Below are 11,584 nucleotides of genomic sequence, written 5' to 3' on the forward strand. Positions count from 1 at the left end.
TGTTTTTATTTTGTGTATTTGTTCTTGTCTTTCTTGTTGTTTTAGTGTTTTCCTACTTCATTACTCCTTATGTGTCTGTGACCAGCCTCTTCTCCGTTCTTACATTTTTGTAATGTGAGACCCTTGAGAGGAAGGGACTCTGTGTAAATCCCCCCTGTGTATTCTTTCCCAGTGCTTAGTACAGTGCTTAGTGAGTGCTTAGTACAGCACTCAGTACAGCATAGTAAGGACTTGATAAATACTCTACTATTACTTCTACTACTTTGAGAGTTCATTCCTGTCCCATTGTGGCTAGCTATGGGTGCAAATGATTGCTTCCTGTAAACATGTAAACATCCTACCCAGGAAGTGGGTTCTGAACAGCAGAAGCTCTTGCCAAATTTTCAGGTGAGTGAGCTGGGCCTCGTTTTTACATCTTGTAATAATGCAAGAGGTTTCTTTCATAGCTGAAATTGTATTTTGAGAGCATTTAGCCTTCATTTCCTACGTGTTGGCGTATGTTACATTCTATATTAAACAAAAGCACTCAACATCACGTACAGTGCTTTTACTGGCTCAGACCAACAGCTGCACTGGGAAGCTTAGAGGACCATCTAACTTCTCTACAGCTAACATTCCCCTTTGCATTCTTAGCTTCCTTCCTCGTAATGCAAAGTGGGACTCTCTTGTGGAATCCATCCAAAATACTCCTGAACTTGAGGATACTGAAATACAACTGCTGCTGTAGAGGTGTCCTTGGATCAGCCAGGTCCTTAGACAAGACCCCAGAGGAATATTTCCCTCCTGACAATCTTCCTCAGTCTAACCAGATCTCTGCAAGCATTCTCCTTTCTTTCATTCAAGCAACTCCTGTAGCTCACCTCTTCTTTTTCCTTCTCCATCTTCTCCTTTACTTTTACTGCTTCCTTTTCCTCCTCCTCTTCCAAAAAACTCACTTCTTTTCTTCCTTAACTTTCTTGTTTACACACACAGCAATTTTCTCTGCTTTCAGGTCTTTATGCTCTCTCTTTTTCTGTTTCTCTTCCAGTCTCTCAAAGATGGGAGGTTAGATAAAATAATCACAGCCAAAATGATATGCTCTAAAACTCCACCAGAAAGGTACGATAAAAGATGCCAAGAAAATTTCAGGGGATTCATTCATTCATTCATTCAGTTGCATTTACTGAGCACTTACTAAGCACTTGTAATGTCCAATTCAGCAACAGAGACAATCCCTGCCCAACAAAGGGTTCACAGTCTAAACAGGGGAGACAGATGAAACAACAAAACAAGTAGTCAGGCATCAGTATCATCAGGATAAATAGAATCATAGATATATACACATCATTAATAAAATAGAGTAATAAATAACATATACAAATATGCACAAGTGCTGTGGGGAGGGGAAAGGGGAAGAGCAGAGGGCGGGAGTAGGGGGGAATGGGGAGGGAGGAGGGGCAGAGGGAAAAGCAGGGCTCAGTTTGGGAAGACCTCCTGGAGGAGGTGAGCTCTCAGTAAGACTTTGAAGAGGGGAAGAGAGTTAGTTTAGCGGATGTGAGGAGGGAGAGCATTCCAGGTCAGTGGTAGGACGTGGGCCAGGTGAGAACAAGGGGCCATGAGGAGGTTAGCGGCAGAAGAGTGGAGTGTTGTGGGGGGGCGGCTGTAGAAGGAGAGAAGAGAGGTGAGGTAGGAAGGGGCCAGGTGATGAAGACCTTTGAAGCCAAGAGTGAGGAGTTTTTGTTTCATGTGAAGGTTGATAGGCAACCTCTGGAGGTTTTTGAGGAGGGGAGTGACATGCCCAGAGCATTTCTGTAGAAAGATAATCTGGGCAGCGGAATGAAGTATAGACTGGAGCAGGGAGAGACAGGAGGATGGGAGATGAGAGAGGAGGCTGATGCAATAATCCAGTCGGAATATTATGAGAGCTGGTACCAGCAAGACAAGTTACTCAGAGGGTAAAGGAAGTGGAAATGGTTTGCTTACACCTCCCAGAAGCCAGTGGGGCATTCTGAGAAAGTTTGCTTTCCCTGCCAGTAGTGGGAGACCTCCACCCAACTCTGAGTGGAACTGGATTTTCTTAGAGATTACTCTTTCTTCCCCACTCACTCTGTCTACTACACAGGCTTAATATGTACTTAATATGTACTTGTGTGTTACATACACTTGATATTACCATTCAAATGCATTTCTCATCACATGAAATCATCATTATCATCTTTGCCACCATGCATGCCTAGTCACTATGGCCAGCCCACAGATCAACTCCCAAATGATCAACCCCACCTACACTGTATTAGGGTTCCTAGTCAATTTCCTGAAAAAGCACCAGTAAATCTCTCTTGGTATTCGTTCAAGATATCCTCTGCTTTTCACATATAGGACTACATTATCTTGGGAATCTGGTTCCACGAGCAATGGGTCTGTGCCACATTGTACATTCCAAGAGCTTAGTACAGTGCTCTGCACATAATAAGTGCTCAATAAATACTATTTAATGAATGGGGACCTCATCCCAACAGCAGTGTGTCAATATTAGCCTCTTCCTTCCCCAACAGCATCTGAGAGTCTTCACAGCTCATGGCAGGTTTTGCACTTTGTGCGTCTGCTAGAATTAGTTGCTGTTTAACTTCAGCTGTGCCTTCCTCCCTACTCTCACACAAGCCCTCCAGTCAATCAATCCATCAATGAAATTGACTGAGTGCATACTGTATGCAGAGCACTATACTAGGCATATGGGATGGTAATAATAATGTCGGTATTTGTTAAGCGCTTACTATGTGCCGAGCACTGTTCTAAGTGCTGGGGTAGATACAGGGTAATCAGGTTGTCTCACGTGAGGCTCACACTCTTAATCCCCATTGTACAGAGGAGATAACTGAGGAACAGAGAAGTTGTGACTTGCCCAAAGTCACACAGCTGACAGGTGGCAGAGACAGGTGGTGGAGCTAGGATTAGAACCCATGACCTCTGACTCCAAAGCTTTGCTCTTTCCACTAAGCCACACTGCTTACAACAGAGTTGGTAGACATGATTCTTATCCTCAAGGAGCTTAAAATTTAGTTGTAAGGAATATGTTTAAATTACAGTTAGAGAAAGATGATATGTACATAAATGCTGTGGGGCTAGAGGTGGGGTTAGTAATCTAGTCTAAGGGGTACAGACTCAAGTGCGTAGAAATCTCAGAAGGGAGGGTAGAGAAATTAGGGATTAGTCAGGAAAGACTTATCTCCTGGAGGAGATCAGATTTTTAAGAGAACCTTGAAGATGAGGATAGTGGTGTCTATGTTGGATAAGAAGGGGGAGCAAGTTCCAGGAGGAGGACATGAACAGGGAGTCAACCCCAAAGGATGAGATTTTGGACTTTGGAACCATATGTATGTTGTTGTTAGAGGAGTGAAATATTCAGGCTGAGTTCTAGAGGGAGATAAGCAAGGTTAGGAAGGAAGGGGAGAGCTGATTGAGTTCTCTAAATGCAAGGGTGAGGAGTTTCTGTTCGATGCAGAGACAGATGGGCAACCACTGGAAGTTTTTGAGGAGTGGAGAAACATAAATATTTTTGAGGAGAATGATCTGGGTAGCAGAGTGATGTATGGATTAGAGAAGAGAGAGCCTGGAAGCAGGGAGGTCAACAAGGAGGCAAATGAAGTAATCAAGAAGGGATATGACAAGCGCTTCAGTAAATGTGGTAGCAGTTTGGATAGAGTGGAAGTTTTGGAGTCTTGAGATGTTGAGGGTTTGGTGACAGACTGAATATGTGGGTTGACTGAGAGAGATGAGTTAAGGATGATGTCAAGGTCACGGGCTTGTGAGACAGGGAGGATAGTGGTGTTGTTTATAGTGATGGGAAAGTCAGGAGGAGGAGAGGATTTGATCTCCCCCTTGCAGAGTGACCCTGTGGGCATCCTCATATCTGGAACCTCCCCCAATGGGAAGCCCTGTGGTGTGGTTCCCAAGGAATCAGATAGATCTGTGTGCCATTGCCTCTGAGCATCGGGTATGTTCACATTATCTCCTAAGTTTAACTCCATGCCCAACCCCGGTGGGAACCTAGTCTATCTTATAGTCCCCTTGGACCCCAGTCAGGTCCTCAGCAGCAGCTCATTCTTGAAATGTCATAGTTTCGAGCCACCCCTGTTGCTGCTCATTTGTCATCCATCTGCTACTCCAGGGTCTCAAAATGGTCTGGGGAAAAAAATCTTGAAAAATAGCCTGAATTAATCCTTTCTCTTCCCTCTGCCCATGGTCAGTTTGGGTGATAGGCACCTATTCCAGAGTCTGGTGCCTGAAAGGAAGGACAAGGGCAGTGTTTGTGAAAAGGCAGGTAGGCTAGACTGGGAAGGGTGGGCTGGGGGGAATTGGGAGAGAAGGGCAGGGAGGAGACTGGGACTGCTGGGGCAGAGCTGTGATCGGAGCTTGTGGATGATCTGAAGAGGTTGGGGCAGGCTCTGTGGGCTGGAAGGGTCAGAGGGTCACATGCAGGGCAGTGGAGTTTCTACATATCTCTGGGGTTGCTCCACAGCCTTCCAGGCTGAAGGGACCGGTCCCCTGGAGCTGCTGTGAATATATGACCTCTGAGGAGAGTTGGGGGATGGGACAGAAGGGGAATTAAGGCCAACATTTGCCTGAATGCTATGGAGGAAGGAGACTCCTTCTGGACCTGGGACAGAGTCAGGGTGGGGAGTGTTGCATCCGACTTCACTTGTGAGTTTGGCTATGAGTGATGTTCGCAGAATTAGCTTCATCCTCACCCAAACGAAAGATTCGGAAGAAAACTAGGGAGTCTATTCTCTCCATGGAGCTTTAAACACCCAACCTGTTGGGCTTGAAACTTCTTTGCTGAAGTATTGCCCTGGGACCTGGGATTCTTTAAAAACATTTAACTCTAACGAAATTGTGGTATTTATTAAATGCATACTGTGCTGTCAAAGAAAACTTCACAACCTCTGTGTTGTGTTCAAGTGGGTATGTCAGAGACAAGTTTCTTTCTTAGTAAAGCTTTGACGGGCAGAGTTTCCTCTAGTAGTCTTCTACTACTAGTAGTAGCACTAGAGAAGCAGCATGGCTTAGAGGAAAGAGCCCGGGCGTGGGAGTCAAAGGTCGTGGGTTCTAATCCCGGCTCCGCCACTGATCAGTTGTGTGACTTAGAGCAAGTTACTTGACTTCTCTCTGCATCAGTGACCTCATCTGTCAAATGGGGATTAAGACTGCGAGTCCCACCTGGGACAACCTGATTACCTTGAACCTACCCCAGCACTTAGAACAGTGTTTGGCACATAGTAAGCGCTTAGCAAATATCATCATTACTACTTCTACTATGCACTCATCAGATACCATCATTATTATTTATTCATTCAGTAGTATTTATTGAGCACTTACTATGTGCACAACATTGTACTAAGTGCTTGGAACGTAAAATTCAGGAACAGATAGAGACAATCCCTGCCCACTGACGGGCTCACAGTCAAAACAGGGGAGACAGACAGCAAAGCAAAACAGAACAAAACAAAACAAGACACTAAAGACCAAGTATTACTCAAGTATTACTACTCAAGACCAGCTTAACTTCAAGAAATACAAAGCTTCTTTGTATACAGTTAGTACAGCATTTGAGCTTCACCCATAAACAAAGAGCACAATACATGGTATATTCCCTAAGGAAAGCAGCAATATATTTTTAATGATTATAACAATAACAATAATTATGATATCCATTAAGCATTTACTACGTGCCAGGCACTATACTAAACACTGGGATGGATACAAGTAAATCAGGTTGGATACAGTCACCGTTCCACATGGGCTCACAGTCTCAATCGTAATTTTATAGATGAGATAACGGAGGCCCAGAGGAGTTAAGTGACTTGCCCAAGATCATACAACAGAGAAGTGGCAGAGCCAGGATTAGAACCCACGTCCTCTGACTCCCAAGCTCATGCTCTTTCCATGAAACCTCGTGTGCTCTGACCATTTCCCAACACTGCCTACTGTGTATCAGGACAAGGGTCCTCATATTCCCCTCTGGATTGTGTTTGTTATATCAGGATATGTCCAGAGGTTTCTAGACCTCATCTGTAAAGGGGAATTCAGAACTTCAAACTCCAGATAAATGTCAATGGGTAGGTTCAGCCTCGATGGTTGCTACCGAAGTTGTTACCAAACAAAGGGATCAGGAGCAGATAGATGGCTCCCACCAATCACTGCCTGATTTTCCACTTTAAAATGTAGAGGAGGAAATGAATTTTCATCTCTCTGGGAAGCCCAGCAAGCAGACTCCTTTACTCTACCAGGGTCAGTGTGACGGTTTTCCCCTGACAACCTTGGTGTTTGAGCTCTCCATTTTCTTAATCACCAAGTCTCCTGTTTATCATAGAGGATGCCTTCTTCCTCCAGATCATTTTGCCTTTGATTAGCTGATTGATTGATTGATTGGATGAGCTATTTCTAGCCTGGATTGTTACCGATCAGAATTCCGAAAGCTTCAAGGAAACAGCTTTTGATTCACTTTGGGTGTTATTACTCTTCCGACTGAAAATCATTGGAAGCTGTCCTTAGATCAGAAATGAGATGAAGTTGGGGACATTTTTCTCTCAGACTGTATGTGTGTGTGTGTGTGTGTGTGTGTGTGTATTTCCATTACCCTATTTATTTTGTTAATGAATTGTACATCGCCTTGATTCTATTTAGTTGCCATTGTTTTTACGAGATGTTCTTCCCCTTGACTCTATTTATTGCCATTGTTCTTGTCTGTCCGTCTCCCCCGATTAGACTGTAAGCCTGTCAAACGGCAGGGACTGTCTCTATCTGTTGCCAACTTGTTCATCCCAAGCGCTTAGTACAGTGCTCTGCACATAGTAAGTGCTCAATAAATACTATTGAATGAATGTGTAATACACTGATGTAGGATGGAGATCCCCTTCCTCATCTCGTGTGTGCAAACATCGTGCTTGATGTTATTTTCATTTCTGCCTCTTAGGATCATGGTCTTCTGGTAAAGCTCTGCTTTGAGAAATTCCCCATTACTAATTGTGGGGCATTAAGCTGCCCTGTCTGCAAATCCAACCCCAGCTTTCTGGACCTCAGCCACATCCTTTGAGGTTTTACCTTGTTGAGTTATAAAACGGTTCTTCTGCACTTCCTGTTTACAGTTTCCCCATTTCAGCTCACCATAGAGCAGCTAATAATAATGGCTGTGGCAATTCTTAAGTGCTTATTATGTGCCAAGTACTGAATTATGTACTGGGGTAGATTGAAGATAATCATGTGGGGCACATTTCCTTTCCCACAGTGGGACTCACACGCTAAAGGGGAAGGAGAACAAGTGTTGAATCCCCAGAGAAGTTAAATGGCCTTCACAAGATCACACAGCAGGCAAGTGGTAGAAGCAGGTTTAGAATCCAGGCTCTCAGTTTTCCTGGATGGAGCTCTTTCCACTAGGCCATGCTGTTTCTCGTACTGCTATTGGAGTAGTCAAACAAGATCAAAATTGTAAACAGATAATCTTAGGGAAAAAATGACCTGACACCTTGTCTGATGTGTTTGTGTGTGTGTGTGTGTGTGTGTGTGTGTGTGTGAGAGAGAGAGAGAGAGAGAGAAAGACAGAAAGAAGAGAAAGAGAAAAGTATGGCAGTAAAATAGAACTTGCTCTATTGCACAATGATGGGAAGAGAAGTATCCCCGCTGGCTACAAGTGAACTGAAGAGTGTGTGGCAGGGAAAATATTTTCATTAATTTATTCATTGAACGATTATGTGCGCTATACTAGTAATTTAGGAGTGCACAATAGAAGGTACATGATCTCAAGTGCTCTCTTTCTCTCCCCACTTCTCGCTTCCTCTTCCTCCTTTTCTTTGTTTTCTCCTCTTCCTCCCTTTCTCCTTCTCTTTCCTTTCCTCCTTTCCCCCTTCTCCTTTGCTCAATCCTCCCTTCTACCCTTGACTACTTCAAAGACCCACTACCAATGTCCTGTCCTCTCAATTCTCCACCCCAAATTAGCCCCCAGGCTCTAAATGAAATGTTTCCAGCCTTGCATAATGACCATTTCAGAACCTATCACTTTCCTCTTCATGTTTCTAACATTCAGATCTTAATAGACCCCTGTGGTTCTGACAGAGCCACCTGGGGCCAATCTCTCATCACTTCTTTTTCTCTGGTGCTCTTTGTAAACAGAGTAACCACTCAGTCTTCTCATTTTCCATTTGTTCCCCCATTTCTTCAATCTTGACCGTGAGATGCCTGCTGTTGTCTGTAAGGTGCTTTCTTCTTCACAACATTTAAAATATTTTGGTGAGACTACAGGAGCCGTTTAAAATGATCCTATCAAAATTCAAAACCAATCCACGGCAGCAAAGTTTAAAAAGCAAAGTCTAACGGTAGTCAGATTTCATCCCAACCACCCTAAGTTGAAATAAAAAGTACATACGAGAAGGGGAACAGTTACAGTAAGGCCAGAGACTCTCTCATCCTGCCTGACTCCTTGTTTTGTTTTGCTGGCTGGCTCCCCCTTTTAGATTGTGAGCCCCTTGTAGGGCGGGGATTGTCTCTATCTGCTGCCGAATTGTATATTCCAAGTACTTAGTACAGTGCCCTAGACATAGTAAGCACTCAATAAATACAATTGAATGAATGAATGAATATAGAAACCACCCAACATGTGCCTGATATTGGGCCTGATAAAGAGCCCAAGAGGTCAGGGTATTGTACACTAATGCCATGCTAGTGATCCATACTTGTCGGTGCTATATAAAACCCTGTCCTTGTCCCCAAACTGGTTTCCGTTAACCCAGCTGGAACCAGTTAATGAGGGTAGGTGACACTCTGAGAAGAGAAGGTGGAAAATTCAGACTAGAAAAGGGAAAGAAACAATTTTAAAATATTGGATCTACATAGGGTAGCAGGTATGAGAATGTACCAGGTCTATTAAATTTTAATACAGCAGAGTGGGATTATCTGCATCTGAGGTTAAGGAAGGAATCGGCTGGGTTTCCTGCAGGATCACTGGATTTGATTTCTGATAGCCCATGGAAGATAGTAGAAGGCTGAGCCTAGAAGACAGCAGAAGTTTTTACTTTTAATGAAGGAAACAGAGGGTGGTCCTGGTAGTCGGAGATTGGCCAGCCGAGATGTAGGTCTAGGAAGGGAGTAGAACAAACATAAGCATAGGCAGCTCCCAGGGTTGGGCAGTGAGAAGTAGCACCTCCATCTAAGATCTGTTTTCTGTGACCTCGTCTCTCCCTTCCCCACTTGTCTGTACTTCACTTGACTGCCTGGATCACTTTTCTGCAAGATGTTTGGTCCATGTTTCCCCACTCCTGAATAACCTCTCCAGTAGTTGCCCATCCACCTTCTCATCAAAAACAGCTCCTTACCAACTCCTTAAAGAACTCAATCATCCTGCCTCCTCTTTCCTTACCTCACTGCTTTCCGAATACAATCCAGTGTCCACACTTTTCTCCTCTAATGCCAAACTACTCACTGTAAAGCAATCTCATCTATCTCACCACCGACTTCTTGCCCATGTGCTGCCTCTGGCCTGTAATGCCCTTCCTCCTCATATCTGACAGACAATTACTGTCCCCACTTTCAAAGGTACATCTCCTCCAAGAGTCCTTCCCTGACTGAGCCCTCATTTCCTCTTCTCCCATTCTCTTCTGCATCAACCTTGTATGTAGATTTGCTCCCTTTATTCATCCCACCCTCAGCCCCACAGCACTTATGTACATAGCTGCAATTTATTTATTTATATTAATGTCTGTCTGCCCTTCTAGACCATAAGCTCATTGTGAACAGGGAACATGTCTACCAACTCTGATATATCGTTTCATTGTACTCTTCCAAGTGCTTAGTACAGTGCTCGGCACACAGTAAGTGCTCAGTAAATACAATTGATTGATTTGATTGAGTCATTGAGAGCCACCTCAGCAGCTAGAGGAGACTTAGGTAGTAAATACAGGGCCGGGGTATCAGGGAAGGCACAAGGGACCCCTTCATTTCTCTTAGTTCTCCTTCCCCAAGGGACGGCTTATTGGGATTCCAGGTCCGAGGAGCATTTGCTGCTGGTCCTGGGCTGCTACCTACACCTCGAGCTGCTGTTTGGAAGATCGGACACTTGCTGCTGAAGTCTGAGAGCATCCACCTCTGATCAAGCAGGGACTTTCACAACCTTGACTCTCCCTTTAGAGCGCAGCAGAGCATCAAGAACCTTTGGTCTGTTGTCCCCACAGGGTTTAGAGCAGCCTCTCAAATCTTGCTTCTGGCCTGTCCTGGTGCTCTGGGCCATGGACTTACCCCAAACTATGGTAGCTGCAGTCCAGAATCAGGTCTTGTTACAACACCTCACTCCACCTCATCCCCAATTTTGTCTTAAAAGAAACAGTTGCCAGCATCTCCAGAGATGAACAGTTGCCAGTATCTCCAGAGATGAACAGTTGCCAGTATCTCCAGAGATGCAGGAGGGGGAACCATAAGTAATCAGCTTCTTCCCTTCCTCCCTACTTGGCTTTCCTCAATTAATCAAATCCACTAGTCTCACCAACCCCTACGATCATTATCTTGACTTCCTCTTCAACTCCCTCCTTCTGTTGTACCTGTCCAAACTGCCACCGGGTTGTATCTTTTCTGTAAGAGTTCATCTGTCTCTCTATAACTCTTCCCTCTTTCAGCCACTACAGTGAAGCAAGAGCCCCCTTACCTCAGAACCAGACCATTACCACAGTCTCCTAGCTAGCCTTCCCATATTCCTCCTGTTTCTACCACGTTTTAAAAAAAAAGTCTCTCATCAAGTTTCTATTCTATTCTTTTGTGACTGTATACTGCCTGATCTCTCCTAATAAACTGTAGACTTTTCATAAGAAACAGTATTACCTAGTAGATAGAGCACAGACCTGGGAGTCAGAAGATCTGTGTCTTAATCCCAGATCCAACATTTGCCTCCTTGTGTGACCTTAGGTAGGTCACTTAACTTCTCTGTGCTTCAGTTACCTCATTTGTAAAATGGAGATGAAATACCCATTTTCCCTCTCTCTTACACTGTGAATGTCATTTGGTACAAAGACTATATCTGCCCTGAGGAGACTGTATCTCTTCCAGACCTTTCTACAGTGCTTGGAACATAATAAATATTTACTACTATAATTATTATTCAAAGTACAATGTAGAAATGAGTGCTTAATGAATATTGATGTTGATGAATGGCGATTTTGATGAAAAACAACTTAATGAGATGCAGCGCTGTTTAGTGGAGAGAGCACATGCCTGGGAGTCAGGAAGATATGGGTTCTAATCATGACTCCATCGCTCGTCCGTGACCTTGGACAAGTCACTTCACTTCTATGAGTCTCAGTTACCTCATCTGTAAAATGGGGATTAAGACTGCGAGCCCTATGGGGGAAAGGGATTCTGTCCAACCTGATTAGCTTGTATGTGCCCCAGCACTTAATACAGTGCTTGGCACGTAGTAAGCTCTTAACAAATACCATAAAAAAATGCTGAAGATAAAAACAACAATTAACCTTCTTCCCCTTTTCTACATGCCTCAGTGTGATTTCCTGTTTAGCATAGCGATTAACACCTCAGTATTAAATTCTGCCTTTCTACCCTTGACTTCAGC

This window comes from Ornithorhynchus anatinus, chromosome 2 (genome assembly GCF_004115215.2).
Source record: "Ornithorhynchus anatinus isolate Pmale09 chromosome 2, mOrnAna1.pri.v4, whole genome shotgun sequence".
NCBI classification, from domain to species: domain Eukaryota; kingdom Metazoa; phylum Chordata; class Mammalia; order Monotremata; family Ornithorhynchidae; genus Ornithorhynchus; species Ornithorhynchus anatinus.